We start from the raw sequence: 26,609 nt of genomic DNA, 5'->3' as shown, positions 1-26,609 counted from the left end.
GACTGTTCGGCACACTGGCTTTGTGAGCTATGCGTTGCACGTGTTTTGTTTTGGGGTAGCGGTTGCTTGGGTGTCTGCTTTGGAGGTCTCTGCTGCTTAGGCAGATTTTTATTTAGAGCCTCCGAGTATGTTTTTGTGTGTTTATGTGTTTGGTTTGCTGTTGTGGTAGGTCTATGTGAGACTGGAATTGTACTGAGTGTGGTTTCCTTCTCCTCCTGACTGGTTACGCCAGTACTGAGTTGAGAGAGCTTAGCCTCCAGTTTGGCTATATGGATGCATCTCTCACATGTGTTGGAATTTGTTGGGAGGAGGAGAGGGTTGTCTGTGTACATGAGGCAGTTGTAACATTGCCTCAAGATTCCCAGATTCACCAGCTGGACCAGAGAGAAGATTGACAACTGACCTTTGGACATGCTAGAATAGTATTGGGAATTCCTTTATAATTGAAAAAAAGGGCCAATGGGGAACAAGGTACTCAAGAGGGCTTTGTGAGAGTGTAGTGCTTTTAATTTTTTAGTGCTGACTTATATAATTGCTTTAGTGAGCAAGTGCCTTTAGTGAGCAAGTGCCAGGTAACTTAAATGCAATGTGTTACAGGTAACTTAAATGCAAAAATGACAAAAAGTAACTTTCTTTTAAGTGAAACAAGGAAATGAGTACAGTAAGCAATGCAGATATCACTAGGGATCCACAGAAGCGCTGAAAAGCCACGTTTTAGGTGGTATTAGCGTTTCAGGGAAATAACAAGCAAACAAACAACAAACATACAAACAGAGCTAGATTCAGCAGGCCTGGATCTGGTCTATGCTACAGCAAACAAGGTGTACCAATTTCAGTAAGAAACAGTTGAAACATGCAGGCACTATAAGCCTTTAACCAGAAATTCCCAGCTCAGAAGGGCAGAGTCCAGCCTCTCCTCCCACAAGAGTGCAGACCACGAACCTTCTTAATGTAAAATAACTGGCCTGAAGCCCAAGTGCTTAAACCAGAACTAATACACTTTTAGAATAACAGACACTGAGCCCTCAATCAGCAGTTCCCAACTTAGAAGGATGTAAGCTACCTGTCCTGCCACCACAGTGCAGGCCACAAACCTTTCTAATGTAAAACAACTGGTCTGAAGCCCAAGTGCTTAATCCAAAAGACTTAGAATGATAGCGACACTTTAATCAAGTTACTACCAAGCAGTAATAAATACAATTGAATACTTTGAAGAATGCCTGGATTAGTGCTCAAGTTATACAAACACAGCTAGATTCAGCAGGCCTGGATCTAGTCTACGCTACAGCAAACAAGGTGTACCAATTTCAGTAAGAAGCAGTTCAAATATGCATGCACTATAAGCCTTTAACCAGAAATTCCCAGCTCAGAAGGGCAGAGTCCAGCCTCTCCTCCCACAAGAGTGCAGACCACGAACCCTTTTAATGTAAAATAACTGGCCTGAAGCCCAAGTGCTTAAACCAGAATTAATACACTTTTAGAATAACTGACACTGAGCCCTCAATCAGCAGTTCCCAACTTAGAAGGATGTAAGCTACCTGTCCTGCCACTACAGTGCACACCACAAACCTTCTTAATGTAAAACAACTGGTCTGAAGCCCAAGTGCTTAAACTAAAAGGCTTAGAATGAGTTAGACCAAGAAGTAATAAATACAACTGAGTACTTTTAAGGTGACGCAAAAGCAAAATAAAGTAGGAAGTAACACAAATACAGTAAAAGCAGATAATTTTTTTTTTTTCAGAAAAGTAGCAAAAACAGTAGTAAAAGCAATTCACATGCAGTGCAAGCTGGCACACTTGAGTATGTAGCGATATTAGTCCACACACAGTTTGAAAAAATGTAATTAAATTAAAAAGGGCTAAAAGCAAGTGCAGAAAGGGTTTATTAGGTAGAATGCGGTAAAGAGATGGGACTGGGGGAGTGTCCTAGATCAAATCTACAGTGGGGCGGGCACTGCAAAAGCCACCAAATTTAAACTACAACCAAGAACAGGGAGGGGGGGTGGGGAAGACAGTTTCAACAGAGCTAGATATGAGGAATCACAGTCCAAATTATAAAACCATAAAAAGTGCAGAAAGTATACTTAAATCAGCTTATGTCCAGTTGATGTATGCAGACAAATCTCAGTAGCCAGCGACTCGATTTAAAATGATTACTAGAAATGTAACCAACACAGATTTTAATGTTACCAGAAACCCCCCAAGCTAATTAACACTTAAAGGAATTTCAAAGCAGTCTAACAACTACTGCAGAGCTTCAGAGACACACACAAGACAGTTTCAACAGAGCTAGATATGAGGAATCACAGTCCAAATTATAAAACCATAAAAAGTGCAGAAAGTATACTTAAATCAGCTTATGTCCAGTTGATGTATGCAGACAAATCTCAGTAGCAAGCGACTCGATTTAAAATGATTACTATAAATGTAACCAACACACATTTTAATGTTACCAGAAACCCCCCAAGCTAATTAACACTTAAAGGAATTTCAAAGCAGTCTAACAACTACTGCAGAGCTTCAGAGACACACAGAAGACAGTTTCAACAGAGCTAGATATGAGGAATCACAGTCCAAATTATAAAACCACAAAAAGTGCAGAAAATATACTTAAATCAGCTTATGTCCAGTTGATGTATGCAGACAAATCTCAGTAGCAAGCGACTCGATTTAAAATGATTACTATAAATGTAACCAACACACATTTTAATGTTACCAGAAACCCCCCAAGCTAATTAACACTTAAAGGAATTTCAAAGCAGTCTAACAACTACTGCAGAGCTTCAGAGACACACAGAAGACAGTTTCAACAGAGCTAGATATGAGGAATCACAGTCCAAATTATAAAACCACAAAAAGTGCAGAAAATATACTTAAATCAGCTTATGTCCAGTTGATGTATGCAGACAAATCTCAGTAGCCAGCAACTCGATTTAAAATGATTACTAGAAATGTAACCAACACAGATTTTAATGTTACCAGAACCCTCCCAAGCTAATTAACACTTAAAGGAATTTCAAAGCATGATCTCCCCACTAGTAATTAATTTAATACACTGTCAAGGCAGCATTTGCTTTCACATTGCTACAACCAATGCAAATAATTTTTGGTCATCTATTGAGCATTTTTATTTGCTGAGAACAAGGTCAGCCCAGTTCATCGCCTAATAGCACCCCATTAGAAACTGCATCAACATTTAATTTCTGCTTCATTGATACTATAACCACTTTACTAAAAAAATCATCTGCTGACTCAAATACCTGTCAGCAAGCAAACAACCATTTTGCCACCCTCACATTGCAAACCATGTCAACCTGTTTTACAAAGAAATGCCTACAAGAACTAAAATAGGTACATAGGCAGGTACTAGGTTATCAGCCCAAGGGCCTAAGTAAGCCTAGCCAACTAGGTTCTCTGGCTTACACCACCCAAGAAAGATATTTTCCTGTGCCCCTGTCAAGCAGAGTCACAGAAGTGATCCCAGGGGTATATTTCCTGTTTCTCATCCACTTATCAAGATTCTTCTTGAAGAGTGCTAATGAGAAACTTTGCTTGACACAGATGGGTAGCTTGTTCCAGAGTATGGGAAGTCTCTGGGACAGGAATCTATCCCTCCAGCATGTCCTGTTTATTGTGGTGACAAGGTTTAGGTCCCTAGAGCATGTAGCTCAGAGGGATTGGGATTTCTTTAGGTGTAGCATGTCCAACAGTTCTGGGTTTGACATAGCTTTATATGTTAGGCAGAGATCACCTCGGAGTAGGCGATATGCTAAGGAGTAAATCTGGAGTTTTTTACAATGGTCAGCATAGGGCATCTGTTTCAGGCCAGTAATCCTCTTTGTGAGGTACTTCTATGGCCTTTCCAGCTGCTGCAGATGTCTTGTGAGGTACATTCTAAAAGGGGCATTGTACCCTATAATGGGTCTAATGTCAAGTAGACAGGAAAAATTACCTCCTTTTTCCTAAATAAGAACTCTTTTGTGATGAGGTGTGCCATGTAGAAGGATTTCCTGACTACTGTGGCAATGTGATTATCAAAGTAGAGACTACTGTCCACCTGGGTCCCAAGGTCTCTTATCACACATACAGCATTAAGTAGACTGCCGCCTATGTGGTAGTTCATGGGTACAGAGTTTTTATCAAAGGGGATGACAATGCACTTTTTGGCATTGAGTTTGAGACCATGTCTCTGACACCAGGCACCTGTATCAGTGAGGCCCTTCTGTAGGATGTCCACATCATTTGAGGACTCAACTATGGCTCCTAGTTTGCAGTCATCTGTGAACTTCATTAGCCAAAGGCCTTCTGTGTTAGCCTGCACTTCAGAGAAGTAGATACCAAACAGGAGAGGTCCCAGGACTGAACCCTGTGGTGCTCCACTTGTCACTGGTTTGATGTCAGATTTGGAGTCTGCAACTTTTACAGTGTGGGTTCTGTCAGTGAGACAATTGGCAATCCATCTTGTGATGTAGGGATTTATACCTAGCTTAGTGAGTTTAGCTATAATTCCAGAATGGAAGATGGTGTTAAAAGCCTTGGCGAGGTCAAGATAGGCTGTGTAACCCACCTTACCCTTGTCTACAGCTTTGGTGACTGCCTCAAAGAAGTCGTTCAGGTTCAGGAGGCATGATCTGCCTTTCACAAACCTGAACTGGGTGGGGTCCAGAGTTTGGGGGTTACAAGTGTCTTTGTTTATGAGTTCCATGATGATACATTCCATGGCCTTACAGACCAGGCTCATCAGGCTAATAGGGCGATAGTTCCTCGGATTAGTGGTGGCTCCCCCTTTGTGGAGTGAGATAACTGTTGCTGTGCACCATTCAGTGGGCACAAAGCCTGATGTGAGACTATGATTGAACATGGTGCTTAGGTGGGGAGCCAGTTCGTTCTGAAGTTCATGTAAAATGCAGCCTGGGATGTTGTCCGGTCCCATGGATGCTGTGTTTTTGGCTTTAGAGAGTGCAGCTTTTATCTGTGTAGTTGTAATTACAGGGACTATGCATTCTTCCTGTATAGACATGGGCCCTGTAGGGGGTGGGGTAAAGTTAGCACTGAATCTATCTGCCAGGATGTTGACAATATCAGTTGGTTCTGTAATTTTCATGCCATTGTGCTGTAACTCAGAGCAGATCTGGGTGTTGCCATTGAGATTCTTGACATAGCTATAGAATGCTTTGTAGCTGTCCCTAGAATCAGTGGCAATTTTGTTTTCGTAGCTAGCTTTGGAGGATCTTATAAGGGATCTCAGCTTCTTACTCAGGCTGACCAGGAAACTTCTCCACTCATGGGATTTTACTCTCTTTTGCAACAGTTTCTTTCTTCTGTTGTAGAGTTTGTTTATGGCAGGGGACCATCAGATTGGCTTCCTTTTTTTTTTGGAGGATAGCATCTTGGTTCTGTTTGGGATAGCACAATCCATGCACTCGTGTAAGTTCTTATAGAGTCCATTTGTGTAGGATACAGCAGTCGTAACTGTATTGTCCATCTGCATGGGTGTCATGAAGTTCTCCACTTCTGTCTTAAGAAGAATGATGTTGGCTTTGGAGAAATTTTTTACAGTTATTTCCTTAATTGGGGGTGGGGCGGGATGTGGATATCTAGGGTGATTAGCTTATGGTCGTATCTGACCAACGAGGAGTTGACTTCAGGTGTGGAACACCAGTCACTCATGTTGGTAATGACTAGGTCTAGGATATTGTTGCCCCTGGTAGAGGTGTGGATAAGTTGATCCAGGGCATTGGAATTTATGAATTCCAGAAAGCGTTGAGCAAAGGAGTTGGTGCATGAGTAGTTTTCCCAGTTAATGGTGGGGTAGTTGAAATCGCCCATTAGTAAGGTGTTTGGTTGAACGCTATTATTTTCCAGTATATCAAGAAAAGAGGACTGGGAATCTTGGGGCATGGTGCGGGACCTGTAGCAAGCTACAATTTGGATTCCAGTTTTGCCCAGACTTAGTTGCACTTGGATAACCTTAGATGCATTATTCTGAGCAACTAGCCTGGAGGTATGGATATCCTTAATGAATATGGACACACCTCTGCCTTTGGTGTTTCAGTCCAGGTTAGGTGGCCGAAAAGTGTGGCATGAGTTATAGCCTGGTAATGTAGGGGTGCTCTCTGGAGCCTTGAACCAGGTCTCAGTCACTGCACAGATATCGATGTTCTCCATTTTAAGGAGTGCCTCGAGGGAGTGCATTTTGAGATTTAGACATCTAGCATTGAGTAGCATTACCCTCATTTTTTGCTTGCCTGTTCCTGTTACAGTAGTGAATTTGTCATTTGAACCTTGCCTAAAAAAGGCACTAAAGGGCAGCAAGAGCCTTAGCAATGTATCCGGAATCCCAGGGGTGACAGGTGCAGGCCATCTCTGTCAAAGCATTGTGGTCTGTCGACCATGTCTTCCCAGGAAGACAGATACTGGATCCCCATAGAATGACACCAGAAGCTTAGCCAATTGTTGAAGTCAATCATTTTGTCCTTGTACTGAGGTATTATTCTGGGTGATGGCAGGATGCTACTCAGGGCTAGGGTCATACCTGCCTGGGCTACAAGATCAGAGAGCTCTTCCATGTCTCTTTTCATGTAGTCCAGGCAGGTACATCTCAGGTCATTTACACCAACATGGACAATGACAGAGTCATATTTGTACTTGTTGTGGAGTGTCCTGAGTGTGTGGGTTATGTGGTGGGTCCTGGCACGCGACAGGCAGCTGACAGAAACCTTCTCCGTGTTTAGCTTGGTGAGTGGGACATCAGTGTGCCTGACTATAGAGTCACCTATGACTAGTGTGTTTGGTACATTGTTTTGCCTTATGGGCTGTAATTGAGTGTCACACTGAGGCTGGGCTATGTGTCATTTGCATTGTGTTGAGGGGTGGAGATTGGTTGCGTTTCTGCTTTGGAGGTCTCTGTTGCTTGAGCAGATTATTATTGAGAGCCTTTGCAAATGTTTTTGTGTTTCTATGTGTGGATTTTGGTGGTGTAGGTTTAGTTGGACTATGTGATGAGTGTGGTGTGGTGCAAGTGTTTACCTTTTCCTCTTGACTGTCAAGTTCAGTCTTGGTTGGAGAGAGCTTTACCTCCAGTTTGGCTAGATAAAATCCATTACTTTTGCTCAGACAACCTTCCCACAGAAGTCTCAGATTGGCTGCAGATACTATATAGCATACTCTGTGTCCATTATTAATAAATAGATTCATCACTGACTCCTATGTTCCATTGCTTTATAAGAAATCATACATTCACCCACTACATAAGGATAGGAGTTCCACTGATTTCTTAGACTTTAGATCAATTGCAATATTGTCTCCTTTGTCCAAATCCTAGAATAATTATGTTCATGATCAACTTCTCCACCTGCTTGACCATCATCTTCTCACTCCTACACATCATGGCTTCTACCCAGAACAATGTACTATCATTGACCTTCTGAACGTTATCAACACCATTAACCAAGCAAGAAACAGTGTTAACCTGGCTTCTGCCTTATTTCTTGATTTATCAATAGACTTTTATACTGTCTTACTTCCCAAACAACTTCAGCACCTATCTTCTTATCTTCTGTCAGTCTTAATCCTATCCTTACATTGTTCAACAACTACCCATCAAATAGATGGCAGTCCGTCAAATGGCAAAGTGCCCAATCAGCTTTCTTTCCCATCTCTATTGGGTATATCAAAGAGCTATTCTGGGGCCTCTATCTTTTCACCAACAACTTCTATTCCACGTAAAAAGACACCTCCTTAAACCAATTAGCCCATGACATGACTATTACATCCTCCGCCCAAATTTTGTCCAAAGTTCAGCATATAATTCAGCAATATTTTCTCTCCATTGAATCCTAGCTTAATAACTTTGAGATCCTACTAAATACAGAGAAGACAAAGATACTCATATTCCTTCCCAAAATTCACTTTTTGGACAAGTCTAACTTCAGTATTATCTCCCTAAGTAACATAAAAATAGAAATCAATTCACACACAAAACTATTAGTGGTGTTTATAGATGATAACTTGAAATTCAATTTCCATATTGTGATACAAAAGCTTTTTTTTTTTTTATTTTTTTTTTACCTTCAGTGAATAAGAAATTGCCTTCTGCCTCAGTATAAAGAACTGGGTGAAAGGGTTAATTTATTCTTTATTTTTCTAAGAAACAGAACTATTTCAAAACTTCTTTATCATCTAGTCTATGTGACTAAAAGGCACCTTTTCATTACATTCTTTTACATTTATAGAAGTCTGATAAGGTACTTGTTTCTTACATTCTTTTATATTTTTCTCAAGTGAAATTGTAGAGTCATAGGTGTTGGCAGGCTTCAATGGAACATTTTGGTATGGGTAGCCAACATCTCTGGTCTGTTTTGGAAAGTCTTTGTTGATCGTTAAAGGTTATATTCCCAGGAAAACTGGTAAAAAGCTAGGGTATAAAAACCAGTTGGTAGAAGCCTCAACTGTGGAGTGGACGCACTGTCCAGGACTTTCTTGATAGAATCTCCTACCTAATTGCAACAGGGCTTCCTGATCGAAGTGTGGGCTAGGATGAAGTCTATTATTTTATCAGTGATGTATTAACTTTTTCTTTTTTTTTTACACTTTCCTATTAATATTAATATTAATGTTTGCTAACATAGAATTATGTTTTTACACTTTCCTGTTAACATTAATGCTTGCTGACCAGTGGCGGCTGGAGACTTCAAATCAAAGGGGGGCTGCAGGAGACAGTTGAATGGGTGGGGCCAATGGGAAGGGGTGCAGCCAAGTACAAAGGGGGAGCAGCTATGCTGAAAAGCACAAACACTGGAACTTTAATTAAATATGCTGCCCTGGTTGCCATACCGTTATTATGAGAGCCCAATCAAGACAAAATGAAGTGTAGAAGAAAAAAAATATTTCAATACATTGGCTGCATGACAGCTTAATTAATAACTGGATGGAAACAAAAAGGTTCTGAGGCATTTAAAAATAAATTACTTTTTAAATACATTACTGGAATGCCAGTCAAAATCAAGCATAAGAAAAACAAGCAGGACTCAACTCAAACCACTTCTCCTTGCACTGCAGATCTAATTATAATTTATATTCAACTTTATAAAAGTACCAGGTAACATGCTGAAAGTAGCAATCTCTGTGATACCTCCACTTTTAAAAATGTTTCTTATCCAAAAACGACCTGCTGCATGACGACAACTATCTACTTTTTTCCTGGGGAAAACATGATCAAAGTAAAAAATAAACAGCAACCAAGAAACAAGCTCAAGATAAATTGCTTAAAGGATTACTGAACAGGTTATGGGCTACACATGATAGACTGGCATTCTATTCAGTTTACGGGTAAAGCCTGCAAAGATGACTGCAAGTCTCCAACAAAGGTAATGAGCTTCTAAAAATACTGTAATCCTGTCCTTTATTACAAATACTGTCATATGCATTTCAATACCCAAGGCTTATACGTTATGTAGTTATGTAAGTATTCTCTGCATAGCAACAACAAAAAGGCTATCAGTGTTGGTAATTCTTTAACAGTATACTTATTAAAGCTTACTTGCATCTTACAATCTCAGACAAGCTTACCTGATGGTCATAAAAGCATTGCTACTTAAACACAGAGCAATAGGCACTTTCTGAATAATAAGAAGCATAAATCTACAGTATAAAAATATAACAGAAAACCGAAACATTCTGCAAAATCAAGCAAGGACAGATGAAAAGCCACTGTAGTACTTGTGTCTACCTTGGATGCAGGGATACTCTGCACACTTACACTGCATAACTGCTCCTTGCCTTGCTTGGACACATCCAGAGTCACTACATGGGGTAGTGGGGTGCAACAAGTATGTCACAATTTGAAATGTCTCTGGCTGACTGTGATGGCCCTGATACATTTGTCATACCTCTCAACCTCAGAGCAAGAAATCTGGACAAAGCCATACATAGAAATGGGACAAAGGCCCAAAAATAAAGACAATATTTAAATATTGCTCTTATAAACTTTCTAATAGAATAGTAGGTCTTGCATTAGTATGCATTTTCTGAAGGGTATGACATCTGAAACTCAAATGTCTGTCATTATTTTCTAACTTCAGTCTTTAAGGATTTGCCACTAATTTGCCAGAAAACCACAATTTTATGAAAAAATGACCAAAAATATGATGCAAAAATATAAAAAAGTCACACAATACAGCTGGGAACCTATCAAAGAAAGGATACTTTTTTAATATTAGTACTGTTAACTTGAGCAGCTGACAAAATAAACAATCTATATGAATTTCTGAAATAAAAGTAATCTATAACTCTGATTATTACAGTTATTTATTAATTGTAAACCTGCCACGTTTTGTTCCAAAATTGGCATTTTGCGGAGGGATTATTAGAGGGAGAGCAACATTTTGAGCCAAAATCAGGGACAGTGGAGAGGTTTGGATATGCATAATACTATAAAGCAATTTATTTGCACATACCTCTCAACCTGTTAACGCAGGGAATCTGAACAAGGCCAAATATATTGGGGGAACATACAAACAGTACTAAAAAATTCTCTTGTATAAATTTAGTTGATAGAATAACAGGTCTTGCTTTAGCATACTTTTTTCTGAAGGTGTGAAGTCTGAAACTTAATGTCTGTCATTATTTAGTGACTTAATTCCTAAAGGATTTGCCAGAAAAACCACAAATTTTATGAATAAGAAGCAAAAATCTATTCATTCTGTGAAAACCTGGACAGTTGAGAGGTATAGTTCAGCCTGGGCTGTCTTTTAGTTTGCTGTCCTTCCCCCTCATAAATTCATGGTTGAATGGAGCCTCCCCCCGCAACCATTCCAATGCCCCATTACTTGGCTATTTTGCCCCATTTACCATAAACACTGTAATGTGCATACTGCTTTACTTCTATGATGGTTTGGATTTCATTTGAAATTTTTATTTTGCATTTTGCAGCACAAACACTAAGACATCTGCAAACAATGCTATGCAGTCTCACAATGAAAATAGACTTAGCATTAAAACATCTATGCCCTTGAAACTCACATTCATTGAAACAGCATTGAAATCCACATTCAAAGAAAATACATTTGGCTAGTATAAGTATTAACTTTGGGCTGTTTTCAAATGATAGACCCCTTGCACACAAGACATGCATGTGTTGTGTGATACACCTTCCTGATTGTATTAAATTATATTCCTTGTATAATACAGTACAGTTGTTAGAGGGTGTTTTAAATTTATTGTTTTGAACATTTTTCCAGTAAACAATGAAACAAAATGAATGCATGCACCAACAATGAAAAAACTGCCCAACTGAGAACATTTTCATCATAAAAGTCTACTCAGACTTCTACAGTCCATCAGTATCAGTAAATATGCACAATCTCTGCAGAAGTAAAAGTCATCTAAATAATTCCACATCAAAGAGATTTGTAACTAATGACGAGGTTGCTGCTAGCAAACAACTTTATATTTCATTGTTTCATCTATAAATAAAGTGCCTGTGTCTTCACCAATGATGACATTCTCAATACTGTAGCATCCACCCCCTGGGGGAGTAGAACCCACAGCCATCTGCATCGAAAGCAAATACACTATATGTTGTGCTATTAACAATGCAAGCAGACATAGTATAAGCAGCACTAAACTTGCCTTCTCCTGCAGCTCTCAGCTCCTTGCAAACTCTACTTGATACTCAACTGTATCTCTCAACTTTGCAGCACAAGAAATCTGGAAAAAGCCAACATTTATTGGGGGGGGGGGCAAAAGCCCAAAACCCAGGGACACATTTTAAACATTGCTTGTATAATCTTGGAAAGTTGCTAATATAAAATGCTGCATTATCACCATACATTTCACTGTCAAGTCTTGAACCAAGGACTCTGTGCAAAACAGCAAGAGTAGCATACCACTATGCCAAATCAGCTGTTTTATAAAAGAAAGGAAGACTGAAACTTAAATGGCTACAATTTAGTGAATTCAATTCTCATCATAGCTGTCAACCTCTTAGCACAAAACACCTGGACAAAGCCAGTAATGGGGGAATGCAGCCCTCAAACATATTCAGTGAATTCACTTCTCACCATAGCTCTCAACTTTAGCACAAAAACCTGGACGAAGCCAATAATGGGATAATACAGTCCCAAAAATAGGAACACATTTCAAATATTCATCTTATAAACATAGAAAATTGCTAGAATAAAAGGTTCTGTGTTACTGTGTACTTTCTGAAGAATATGAAGTCTGAAATTCAAATGCCTGTCAATTTTATTTATTTAACATTTGTTAACGAGGAAAGTCTGACTTGGAACAAAAGGCAATTTTCAGCAGTGGCCCAGAGAGAAATACTGCAGACACATGTCTTTGCAACATGGGAGGACACCAGAGCAAACCCCCACACAAACACAGGGAAGACATGCAGACTCCACACACAAGGCACCCCAGCCAAGAATCAAAGCAGAGAACCTCTTGCTGGAAAGCAACAATGCTACCACTGCACCACTGCACCATCAACTATTTAAGGATTTAAAAATTCAGAAACCACAGATTTTATAAGGAACAGAACAGAACAAATATGAGGCAAAAATCTGCAAAAGTTTCACAAATGGTGGTGGGTAGGGAATTCAGGCTCTTGTTACCTGCACCCAGGGTACAGGGTTCAAGCCTGAGCTATTCTCTAACCACCACCAGAAGTATCCTGAGTTCTCTCTATAACCACCAGTATAAATCAACTGGGACATTACACTCATGCACACATGAAAATAATCCAAAGCTGTTCACATCTGTTCCTACAATGATAATAAAACCCAATGCTGTGAGAATCAGCTGTTCACTTCATTCTGTATCTGTACCTGCAATGATAATAAAATTCAAAGCTGACTCTGCAAGGATGATAAAATAAAATCCAAAGCTGTTCCACAGCTTCATCCTGAGTATCGGCTCATCTGCATTGGCACCAGAATGCAAACTTCCCGGTTCCTGTCTGCAAACATTCCAAGACTGCTGGCCTTGCAGTCTGATCCCCTTCCAGTCTGTGCAGTTAGCACTGCATAGACTTTGGGGCATTAGCAATCTGCTGCCTTCTTCCTGAATGCAGACTGGTGAGGCAGCAGTCAGGATTCATTTTTTATGTGAGGTTAGGAGAAGTTATTGGATTGTACCATTGTGGTTGTGCACAGCTGTAGTAACTACAGAGAGATTAAATTGATCAGTCACGGCATGAAGTTATGGGAAAGAGTAGTGGAAGCTATGTTAAGAAGAGACATGATGATTAGTGATCAGCAGTATGGTTTCATGCCGGGAAAGAGCACTACAGATGTGATGTTTGCTTTGAGAGTGTCGATGGAGAAGTACAGAGAAGGTCAGAAGTAGTTGCATTGTGTTTTTGTAGACTTAGAGAAAGCATATGACAGGGTGCCTAGAGAGGAGTTGTGGTATTGTATGAGGAAGTCGGGAGTGTCAGAGAAGTATGTAAGAGTGGTACAGGATATGTACGAGGGTAGTGTGACAGCGGTGAGGTCAGTGGTGGGAGTGACGGATGCGTTTAAGGTGGAGGTGGGATTACATCAAGGATCAGTTCTGAGCCCTTTCTTATTTGCAATAGTGATGGACAGGTTGACAGACGAGATCAGATAGGAGTCCTCGTGGACTATGATGTTTGCAGATGACATTGTGATCTGTATTGAGAGTAGGGAACAGGTGGAGGAGACCCTGGAGAGATGGAGATATGCTCTAGAGAGAAGAGGAATGAAGGTCAGCAGGACTAAGACAGAATATATGTGTGTGAATGAGATGGAGGATAGAGAAATGGTGAGGATGCAAGGAGTAGAGGTGGTGAAGGTGGATGAGTTTAAATACTTTGGATCAATAGTTCAGAGTAATGGTGAGTGTGGAAGAGAGGTGAAGAAGAGAGTAAAGGCAGGATGGAGTGGGTGGAGAAGAGTGTCAAGAGTGATTTGTGACAGATGAGTACCAGTAAGAGTGAAAGGGAAGGTCTACAAGAGGGTAGTGAGACCAGCTATGTTATATAGGTTGGAAACAGTGGCATTGACAAACAGGCAGGAGTTAGAGCTGGATGTGGTAGAGTTAAAGATGTTAAGATTTGCACTGGGTGTGACGAGGGTGGACAGGATTAGGAATAAGTATATTAGAGGGTCAGCCCAGGTTGGAAGGTTTGAAGACAAAGCCAGAGAGGCAAGATTACTTTGGTTTGGACATCTGCTGAGGAGGGATGCTGAGTATATTGGGAAAAAGATGCTAAGGATGAAGCTACCAGGTAAAAGGAAAAGAGGAAGGCCTAAGATAAGGTTTATGGATGTGGTGAGAGAGGACATGCAGGTGGTTGGTGTGACAGAGCAAGATGCAGAGAACAGGAAGAAATGGAAACAGATGATCCGCTGTGGCGACCCCCAACGGGAACAGCCGAAAGAAGATGATGATGACCATTGTGGTTCACAGCTGGGGGTGCTGCCATCCTGCAGTCCAATATCACGAGACGCCACTGTTGCTGACAGAAATATAGCTGGTTTGATATTAATATTAATGTTTGCCTGATATTGAAGTGTAGGAGTGTATTGTCTAATAAAGCTTTGTTCATTGTAGTGAAAATTCATTGTCTTGATCACTTCTGTCCTGTTAAAAAGTTGTGTTTAGGCAATACATTTTCTTAGTGTAGTCGATAGGATTCAAAATGTTTATGAGAAAGTTTATATATGTAAATGCATTCATTGTTTTGATCAGTTCAAAAAAAGTATAAAACTCAAATTGAACTGTGGAGACAGATATCCTTGCTTTTGTTTAAAACTGTGTTAAATCATGTTAAAGTTTACAGGTTGTAGAGACAGCTGAAATGTTTCAGCCCTACTGCTCACAATGGAATCTTGTTAACAGAGATAAGAATTATCAGAGCTTAATGAAAAACACATGCCAATGTTACAAAAACATGACATACAGGTTAAAAAGTGTATGCAAACTGTTTTAGACATTTTGTCTAGAGCTGATGTTAAACAAATGAATCGTACAAAATTATCAAACGTGCAGATGACACTTGTAAAGATTTGCATGAAGTTTGCACAAATGTACAAAATCTAAAGAAATGGTTATGACAGAAACATGCAGATTTATGGATTAAAGATAAAGTAAATTCCGTTGAGATGACACAGCTAAGGTGCTCAGAAAGACATATTGGGTGCGGCCAGTTTGAAAAGTATAACCATACACATTTACGTTGTTTAGGGTATACCAGAACTAACAGTCAAGTTATGTGAATGCAGTTTTTCATGATTTAACAAGTGTAACAGCTCCAAACAGCTCTGTACTAACACAGAAATACTTTAGAATTTAAAGGGTTAAAAATTGCAGCAGCTAACAGTTCAAAGTGCAAACACTTTGTACTTGGTACGGACATGTCATTAAAGTTAACTACAACGTTATTAGAGTATTTTACTATTACAGTTTCTGACAGGATGCTAGAACAGGCAGAACATGACACAAAAGATATTTTTAAGCATTAACATTTTTTCTCTTGGTATTAATGGGTTTAGTAAGTTCAATAGGATGTGGGGAAATGTAGACAGGTGGGGGGTGTGAACAGGGATGTACTGACTGAGAGTGGCATCAGCCCTCCAGTTGCGGGAAGTCCTAATGATAGACCGATTGCATGTTTTTTCTATAGAAAACTGGGAGATATCAAGCAGGACTGTGTATACTACAGAAAATGGAAATATAGGCAAAAAGAGAAAGGAGCATTTGCAAGAAACACCAGGAACATGTCACATTTACATTGATTCTTGATTACTGGCAAATGGTCTAGTTACTTCTTTACCTACATGGCAAAAAAAAAAAAAATGGAATATACATTCAAAAGAAGTGTGGGGAAAATAATTTTGGCATCAAATATGGGAAATGTTATCCCAAAATGTTGTTACTGTATAGGTTCATAGGTTCATTGGTGTGTACTAGGCTAACGGCCCTGGAGCCTATATAAGCCTAGCTAAGATGATTCCCTGGCATCATGCCACCCAAAGTTAGTTCCCAGTGCCCCTGTCAAGCAAGGCCACTGAAGTGATCCCTGTGGTGAGCTTCCTATTGCCCATCCACTTGTCAAGATCTCTCTTAAAGAGGGCGGTGATGTGCTCTGCTTGACATGAATGGGAAGTTTGTTCCAGAGTATGGGAAGTCTCTGGGTTAGGATCCTGTACCTCCGCATGTTCTGTTTATTGTGGTAATGAGGTTTAGGTGCCTGGAGCATGTGGCATGGAGGGATTGGGATTTCTTTAGGTGTAGCATATCTAGCAGCTCTGGGTCAGACATGGCTTTGTAGGTCAAGCAGAGATCGCCTCTAAGTAGGCAATAAGAGACAGAGTATAGCTGGAGTTTTTTGAGTCTGTCCATATAGGGCATGTGTCAAAGACCTAAGATCCTCTTAGTGAGGTATCTTTGCGGCATTTCCAGTTGTTGTAGGTGTCTAGTGAGGTACATACCACATGGGGCATTGTATTCTATAATAGGTCTAATGAGGGACGAGAAGAGAGGGATTATGACCTCTTTCTTCCTGGATGAGAAACCTTTTACAATGAGATGTGCCACATAGAAGGACATTCTGACTACAGTGGCACTGTGGTTATCAAAGGAGAAGTTGCTGTCAGCCTGTGTCCCCAGGTCTCTTATCACACCTTCGGTGTTTAGTGGACTACCACCTATGTGGTAGTTCATGGGCGCTGAATTTTTCCAAAATGGAATGACAATGCACTTTTTGGCATTGAGCTTAAGGCCATGGTTCTGGCACCAGTCATTGGTGTCAGTGGGACCTTTTTGTAGAATGTCTACATCAGATGGAGAATCAGTAATTGTTCCCAGTTTGCAATCATCTGTGAACTTGGTCAGCCAGAATCCCTTTGTGTTGGTTTGAACTTCAGAGAAGTAGATGCCAAACAGAAGAGGACCTAGGACTGATCCCTGTGGGACACTACTTGTAACTGGTCGGTAGCCAGATGTGGAGTCCACTACTTTCACAGTGTGGGTTCTATCAGTGAGCCAGTTGGCAACCCATCTTATGACATAGGGGTTTATGCCTAGTTTAGTGAGTCTATCTATGATTCCTGAGTGAGGGATGGTGTCAAAGGCCTTGGCAAGATCTAGGTAGGCTGTGTGAACTACCTTGCCCTCATTCACAGCTCTGGTGACAGACTCGAAGAAGTCTATCAGGTTGATTTGGCATGATCTACCTTTCACAAACCCAAAGTGCATGGGGTCCAGAGTGTGGAGATTCCCTATGTCCTTATTTATAAGGTCCATGATGATGCGCTCCATGGCCTTACATATCAGACTCATCAGACTAGTGCAGCTGTAGTTCCCAGGGTCTGTAGTCATTCCCCCTTTGTGGAGTGGGATGACCATAGCAGTGCACCATTCGGTAGGAACAAAGCCTGAAATGAGGCTGTGATTGAACAGGGTACTCAGGTGTGGTGCCAGATCACTTTGTAATAGAATACAGCCAGGGATATTATCAGGTCCCACGGAAGCTGTATTCTTGGCTTTGGACTGTGCATTTTTTACCTTTGTAGCTGTTATAATAGGGACTTGGCATTCCTCAGGTATTGTGATAGGCCCTTTAGGGGGTGAAAGAGAGGTAAAGTTTGCACTGAACCTGTCGGCCAATATCTTGGCAATATCAGTTGGTTCTGTATATGTTTTACCATTGTGCTGTAACTCAGAGCAGATCTGAGTATTACCATGTATCTTCTTGACATAACTATAGAATGCCTTGTGCTTGTCTTTAGAATCTGCAGCAATTTTGTTTTCATAGCTAGCTTTAGAGGATTTGATGATGGATCTCAGTTTTTTGCTGAGGCTAACAAGGGAGTTTTCCTGTCTTGGGAATTCACCCTTTTCTGCAACAGTTTTTTTCTTCTGTTGTAGAGTTTGTTTATGGTGGGGGACCACCAGATTGGCTTCCTTTTTTGGAGGACAGCGTCTTGGTTCTGTTTGGTATGGCCCATTCCATGCACTTGTGTATGTGCTCATACAGTGATTGGTGTATGATTCAGCAGTCATGCACCTGTTTTCCATTTGCATGGGTGTTGTGATGTTAGCTACCTCTATTTTTAAAAGCCCAAAATTGGCTTTGGAGAAGTTTTTTACATTGGTTTCCTTTGGGGGCGGTGAGAGTGGGATGTGGATATCCATGGTTATTAGCTTGTGGTCAGATCTGACCAGGGAGGAGTTGATTACTGGTGTAGAGCAATGGTCACCCATGTTAGTAATGACCATGTCAAGGATGTTTCTACCCCTGGTGGAGGTAAGAATGAGTTGGCCCGGGACATTGGAATTAATGAATTCCAGAAAATGTTGAGCAAGTGTGTTGGTACATGAATAATTTTCCAAGCTAATGGTTGGGTAGTTAAAGTCTCCCAGTATAAGGGTATTGGGTTGCACCCTAATATTTTCCAGTGTGTTTAGGAATGTGGACTAGGAATCTTGGGACATGGTGGAGGATCTATAGCAGGCTACAACCTAGATTTAAGTTTTACCCAGTGTTAGTTGTACCTGAAGTATCTCTGATGCATTATGTTGGGCTACTAGTCTGGAGGTGTGCATATCCTTCATGAATATGGAGACACCACCACCTTTAGTCCTTCAGTCCAGGTTTATGGGTTGAAAGGTGTGGTATGAATTATAGCCTGGTAGTGCTGGGGTGCTCTCTGGAGGATTGAGCCAGGTCTCGGTCACTGCACAGATGTCAATGTTCTCCATTTTAAGGAGTGCTTCGAGCAAGTGTATTTTGAGATTTAGACTTCTAGCATTGAGTGTCATAACCCTCAGATTTTGTTTGCTTGTAGCTGTTATGGTGGTAATTTTGTCTTCAGGACATTGCCTAAAAAAGGCACTACAGGGGTGGAAAGAGCCTTGGCCAGTATCCAGAACCCATGGGGTGACAAATGCAGGCCATTTCTGGTGAAGCATCGAGGTCTGTTGATTATGTCATCCCACACAGACAAATACTGGATCCCCTTAGAATAACACCAGAAAAATAGGCAAACAGGTATATCATATAGATGCTCATTGTGTAACTGATTCTTTAGAAAGATTGTTTAATTCTGTTACAGATGAGCATGCTCAAATTGATGAGGCAGATTTTGAGAAGGAAAATTATCAAAACGTGACAGAACAATTTGGCATGGTGAAATGGGCTCATGGGAATGCAGACATTTGGGAGAAAAAGTCACTTACAGGTGGGCAAAAATGAGGGGAATTTTGATTTCTATGGATGTGATTAAAACTGTTATATCACAATGCTCTATATGCCAGCACATACAACATAGACCAATATCACATATTATACAAGGACATTTAGGTAGGGGCATGTTACCTGGACAAATCTGGCAGCTTGATTACATATGACGGTTACACAGTTACCTTTTAGCAAAGGATGTCAGTATGCATGTACAGTAGTGGACACTTACTCAGGGTATCTGGTCACATATCTATGTAGGAGAGCTATGCAGGTAAACACTATAAGAACAATTAAAGAAATTGGCAAATGGTTCCCTACAGAATTGGAGGGACAACTTGAATACAGCTTTACAAACCTTAAGCAATAGACCAATTACAGAGAGTGAGATTCCGTTAACAAGGATGATAACTCCATTATTACAAATAAAACTTTATGTAGCTACCAACACAGTGGTTTACTGGGAAATAAAGGAAGATGCATTAGCTCCCTTTACGGCTACCCCAGAAGCAGCAGGCTTAGATTTCCATGCATTACACATGTACAGGTTAAATCCTAGAGACATTCAATTGACTGAAACTGGGAAAGGGGTTTTGATACCTCCAGAACATTTTGGATGGATTGCTCCTCATTCTGGATTAGCCTTAAGAGGAATACAAATAATGGGAAGTGTAACTGATGCTGATTATCAAGGTGAAATTAAAGTAATACTGCTAAATAGTGACGATTCTGATCTGTTGATGAATAAGGGAGATAGAATTGCTCAATTGATTCTTATGCCAATATATATAGGAACTGCATCAAAAGGTACAGCTCCTATTGCTTTAACCGTGAAAGGAGGTAAAGGGATTGGATCTATAAACCTGAAAAATGGGGCAAAAATCTGGATTCAATCACCAAATAAGCAGCCCAAGAAGGCTGAGGTTATTGCAACTGGAAATAATAATACTATCTTAATGATGAAACCAGGACAGGAAAAATGTGAGTATATGCCTGCAAGTAAATGTTATTTGTGAGAATAATTATGCTATTCTACTCTGATTTTCAGATTCTTTTGAAGAACGTGATATTTGTTGTCTGTGTCATTAGTGTACTGAGTGGAATCTGTTTGGTTGAATCTATGACCCCCGCTATAAGAGTCACCCACAAAAACACCACAATGATTCAGCAGGGATGGGTTAACAGTACGCAGAATAGAACACAAGGAACCTTTACCAGTCGTGCTGAGCAAGGATGTTCTATTGCTAATTTAACTTTGAAGGAAACCTTACCATTTGGAGAGTGAGGAGTGGACATTTATATATTCAATTACTGGATGCAGGACAAGTCATGATAACAATTAAAAATAAAAATGGACATAAAATTCTGCAATTGTAAATATGATCAAATGTAAAAAGGCAATTATCACTCTTGTCAGAATGGAACTGATATTTATAATGAAATAATTAACATGCAAAATATCACTGTATTGTTTTGTATGAACGAAACTCGAATTACAAATCGACATGCCTGAGATTCACAAATAACTGTATTAAATAGTAACCAAATAATAAAAATCCCTTTGACATGTAAAACGGTGGGAAAAAAACTATCAAAAAAAAGTATTACATTTTAATATTACTTTTTCAAATATAAAATGCAGGAGAAAATGGGCCTGGTATGATACGTTGTTGGGTGTGAAGGTACTAAAATGGCAGTGTTGAAGTCAGTTGACATTGAAACATTGGATAATAAATTACAGGTTACTAGTGAAAATATCTCTTGAATTATACATTTGCAGGCCCAGACCCAGTGGAATACCACAATATGGCATACACAAAAACTAATAGTTAGTTATGAAAAAGAATTCTTAATGCAATTTAATGATTCATTGTTTGTTAATTTAAAATTTAATATTAATGTAGAATTGGCCAAGGTGTTCTCTACAACCTTTGTATGTACTAATGCTGAAAAACTATGTCCAAACAAAACATTTAGGAGGAAAAGAGTATGCTTAGTGACAATTATTTGGTAGATGGGTCCCAGGTGAGAACTGGATGAAATTGTATCCTGATAAAAAGAATAGTTGTGTAAGACCTTATCATAGCTATAGATGTCCTTCTCTTCTATGTTGCAGTATTCATAACAGTAGGGAGTAGCTGCCTTCAACACCACTGTCCAGCCAGTATACCAAAGTCTTTGTCTTGGAGGGTATGTGTGCCGTTGGCTACAAGGGCCATAAACCGGCATTAGGGATAAAGGGGACATCTGCACGTACCCACCTCATGATAGTATCTGCTGCATATACTAGTGCCCCTGAGGTTTTTCATGAGGGTCTTAACTGAGACTCCCCTAGACTTACTTGCCTGCTAGAGCCTGGGCAGTAATAAGGCTATGTAGGTAGAGACACGGGGAAGAAGATGGCCACAGGTGTTCATAAAATATATGCTATAGCAGAAGCAAAAAACAGGGGGTAGGAAGGTGGCACTGAATACTGCAACATAGAAGATAAGGACATTTATGGTTATGTAAGGTCTTACACAACTATTCTATGTCCTTCTAGTCTGATGTTGCAATATTCATAACAGTAGGGAGAATACCAGAGCTATAAGTATGATCCTGGGAGGAGGAAGGTTTCTGTGGTCTAGGAGACCTTGTAGAATAGTTCTGGCAAAACCGGCTGTAGGATGGGATGCGATGTCCAGCTTGTAGTGTTTGGTGAAGGTGTGCACTGAGGTCCAAGTGGCTGCCTCTAAAATAGAAGGGAAATCAATGCCTTTGAAAAGGCAGAAGAAGAGGCAGCTGCTCCGGTGGAATATGGTGTGATACTGCCCTGTAAGGTTTTTCCATGGTGGGGGTAGCAGAAGGAGATGGACTTGGAGATCCATGAGGCAATAGTTTGCTTAGATACAGCTTTTCCTAGTGCTCTGGGATGGAAGGAAACAAATAACTGTTCTGATTTCCTGATGTCTTTGGTTTTGCCTAGTTAATATCTTAGTTGTCTGTGCACATCCAGAGAGTGAAGGGTCCTCTCTGAAGCATTTTGAGAATAGGGGTAGAAAACAGGTAGGTTAATGGTTTGATTCAACAAGAGTTCATTAACTACCTTGGGCATGAAGGAGGGGTTGGTCCTGAGCACGACTCTGTCTCTGTGAAAGACTAGGTAGGGGGATGTGGTCAGCAGGGCTTGAATCTCCAAAACCCTCCTGGCGGATGTGATGGTTCTGCTGAGTGTGTCTGCCATCACATTCTGTTGAGAGGGGATATACATGGCCAACAGGTGTACTCTGAGGGAGTCTGCTAGATTCCAAATCAGAATGGGCAGTCTGCATAGAGGGTATGACCTGGTCTCGCCTTGTTTGTTTATGTACCACAGAACTGTCATGTTGTCTGTGATTACTTTTAAGGTTCCTGGCAGAATAGAGGGTTGGAATGTTAGTAGGGCTAACAGCAAGGCTTTCATTTCCTTGATGTTGATGTGGTCTTTTACTCTTAGAGTGGACCATTTGCCTTGTACTGAGAGGTGTTGTTGATTTGTTTGCAACACTGCCCCCCATCCTAGGTCTGAAGCATCAGTGTAAAGGCATTGAAGTGGAGCATGGGTCTGAAGGTGGAGCCCTGGGTTGGTCTGTATTGCAGCTATCCACCCTTGGATCTCCATATATAAAAAAGGGAGATGTAGGAAGGGCACATCCAAGGGTTGGGAATGTTGGTTCCATAGATTTTTCAGTACCCATTGAATTTTGTGCATGTGTAGTCTTGCCAAAGGCAGCATGTGTATAAGGGATGCAATGTGGCCTAATAGTTTCAGAAATTCCCAAGCTGTCAGAAAGGTTTGGGAAAGGATCTGTTTGAAGTACAGACCGAGTTCCTGAATCCTTTTTTCCAGCATGAAGGCTTTCATGCAGCAGTGCGTGGTCTGCATCCCAGAAAAACCATGACGTGAGAAGGAGTCAGGTGAGATTTTTCTACATTTATAGTAAATCCCAGAAGAGAGAGGGTATGTGACAACTGCTGCAAATGGAGGAGTAAGAGTTGATGGTCTTGATGCAGGATGAGGAGGTTGTCTAGGTAAGGATATATTTGTATACCCTGTGCCCTGCAATGGGCAACGAAGGGGACTCGACACTTGGTGAACACTCTGGGGGGCTGTGGATAGACCAAAGGGCAAAGCAGAGAATTGAAAATGGCAGGAGCCTATAGAAACTCTGAGGTATTTCCTGTAATCCATATGAATGGGGATGTGTAGGTCAGCATCCTTGAGATCTAGAGCCACCATGAAGGTTTGGGGAGGGGGATTAGAAGCAGAAGAATAGGTAAGGTTATCATTTGGAAGCTGGGCATGAGAAGGAAAAGACTGAGAAAGGAAAGATCCAGGATAGGTCTCCAAGGACCCTCTTTCTTGGGGACCAGGAACATTCTGAAGTAGAACACTGTTCTTGTGAGGGACAGGAATTGGTTCTATGGTGCTTTGGTGTAGGAGTTGTTGAATAATGAGAGGGAATTAGTGAATCTGTTTTTTTGTGGTTGTGGAATGCCCTGAAAGGGTGGAAGCATCCACCAAGTCATGTAATATCCTCTCTGGATGACAGAGAGGACCCATCATTCTTTTGTAAGTTTCCACCAGGAGGGGAGGAAGAGAGTGAAATGGAGGGATAGGGGAGTTTCTGGATGCAGGGTGGGTGAGACACAGTGGAGGGGGCCTGGGATGGTCAGGCTGTCTCCGAAAGAGAGTGGCAGAAGATCTTGAGGATAGCCTTGGTGTAGAAGTCTTTCTCTGCTGCTTACGTCCCTTGGATTGTTGTGTTGAGGGAAAGGATTCCCTTCATACAAAGGATGGTTTTTGAGGGTAATTTCTATGATATATAGGAATGGGGGACACCAAAAGGTGTTTTAGATTTTGCAACTCTTTTCCCTTCTCTTGGAGGGATTTGAGGAGCTCAGCAGAGGCTTGTCCAAAAAGTGCCTTATTGTGTAACGGAGCATCCAGAAGCATCCAGAAGTTTGGTCTAAACATCCATGGGGAGGGGTTGTATCCGTACCCAGAAGTAATGAGGCAGCACTGATCCAGAAGCAGTAGCTTTGGAAGCAGCTTCCACAGCATCATAGCTGCACTTAATAGACTGCCTGGTCACTTGTGATGCTGTGGAGAAGAGAAAGTTTAATTGTACTCTTTTGGGGGAGTCCTGGACCTCAGAAAGAAGTCTGGAAGCCTTAGAAATGGTACCAAATATAAACCTTGCCATGTGGGTTTGGTAGTTCAGAGCCCTACTGGCCAGAGTGGAAGATGTGTAGACCTTTTTACCTGTCCTGTCCATAAATTTACTGTCTTTATCAGTTGTATAAAGAGCAGAGGAAGGGCGCTGTCTTGGAGGTCTTGTCTGCAGAAACAGCTATAACAACTGGGTCAGCAGGAGGGTTCTTGTAACGAAACTGGGTGTCCTGGGGACCCTATAAAATCTGTCTGTTCATTTAGCTGGTGGTGGTTGGGAGTCAGGAGACTATGAAGCAGCTAAGAATGCATAGTGAAATGCAGGAAGTAAACGGGGCACAGCTGAAGGAGCGGGCTGCTCCATTTGCAGAAGGTCAAAGTATCTTTTCTTAGAATCTGAGACCTCAGAGGCCTGCCACTTGAAGTGTTCCCTCATGAGGGAGATAGTATCCCCAAAACTAAATTATCCCCCTGGGGAGTCTGGAGAAATAGACTCCTCTTCATCTGGAGTAATGAACTCCTTGGGGGATTCAGTTTGAGTCTCATAAGAGAAGGATTCCTCAGAGGATGAATATTCCTCCTCAGACACATGGGTTGGTTGAGAAGCGAGAGTAGGTGGGAGTTGTTGGGACTGTAAGGCCTGAAAGGCCTTAAAGAGGCTTTGGAAGAAGGATTCTCAGTCTGACATCTGAGGGGGTTCAATGTGTTTGGACTTCTGTTTCCTTTTCAAGGGTGTGGTAGACAAGGGGGAAGCAGACATCGGCCTAGCAAGAGGAGGAGGAGCAGTGGCTTCCAAGAAGGTGAGCCATGGTTCCCCTCCACCATCAGACTCTGATGGCTGAAATACCTCAGCGGACATACCTTCAGTGTCCTGCACCTCAGCTTCCATTTTGGTTCCGGGGCCTGCTTGGGAGACCATCGTCTGAATGGACTTCAGATCTGCTATTGCCTCTAGAGCTGGTTCGGATGCCTGAGATGCAGCCTGGGATTCAGGCCTAAGTTTCTTCACTTTCTTCCAAGGCGGTTTGTTGGATGGGCCTACTCCTCCCTCCATGTCTAACGCCAAACATCTGAGTCTCTGATTCTCAAGGTAAAGATTTAAAGCTGCTAGTTAGCTATAAAGTGTTTTGGGGATGAACAACTTAGAGACAGAACAGGATGCATGGTCGTGGGCCTCGCCTAGACAGAAAATACACTTATCATGCATGTCCTTGTGAGGAATCTGTCTCGTACAAGCACATTCCCTTTCCTAGCTGACATGTAAGTCTAAAACAGCAAGAAAAACAAGTAAGAAAAAACCCCAGTGTGCTCTTATCTGAAAAGTCCAAACGGTCGTTTGGTCTCGATACTCATAACTGCAGTCATCTGCTAAAATGCGAAGTAAGGTAGAACTGGTGAACAGGCATCCGATGATCACTGTGGCAGAAAAATTCTGAGGAGGGTACATGCAGACATCACCTTTATACCTAGTGCTGGTTTATGGCCCTCTTAGCCGATGTCACACGTACCCTCCAAGACAAAGACTTTGGTATACTGGCCAGACGGTGGCGCTGCAGGCAGCTACTCCTTACTGATATGAATACTGCAACATCAGAATAGAAGGACATCTCAATGTACTGATACTTCTTGTAAAGGGCAAATAATGCATTTCAATGTTACTAACCCAAAGATTATGTGTGAGTTTTTGGTTTTGCCTTTAGTGTTTGGACCTCCAATTCATTTCTTCCAGTACTGGATGCCGAGAATTTGCATAGACATTAACAAGACTCATAAATTGGAACAATTTCACTGACACTATGAATGGATTGATCTGTGGACAACATTGCCCTGAGTATGAACTATGTTACTGCAGCACTGTGTCAACATATGTAAATGGACTATATTACCTCCTACTTTTGAAATGTTTGTAGAAATTGCTCCATAATTTGTATGTTTAGTAACAAATCAGCCTTAATATTTCACAACAAGGACTGCTTTTGTTAAATGTTTAACAAATATTACTCAACTTGGTGTAATAGTACTTATGTATTTACACGTTTTGATCATGTCAGCATATCTTATCAATGGAATCCAGAAATGATTGTTGCACCTAGTATGTTGTTGTCATTAGATTCCTTATATAGGGTAATTAATATGTCACAACAGTTACAGGAACATCTACAAATTGTAAATCATAGCATGTTGCATCATGAAATGAATAGTATAATA

Source organism: Protopterus annectens, chromosome 3.part0 (assembly GCF_019279795.1).
Source record: "Protopterus annectens isolate FY-2018-M chromosome 3.part0, PAN1.0, whole genome shotgun sequence".
Taxonomy (NCBI): Eukaryota; Metazoa; Chordata; order Ceratodontiformes; family Protopteridae; genus Protopterus; species Protopterus annectens.
The sequence above is the reverse complement of the archived record's forward strand: the minus strand, read 5'-3'. Positions refer to the sequence as shown.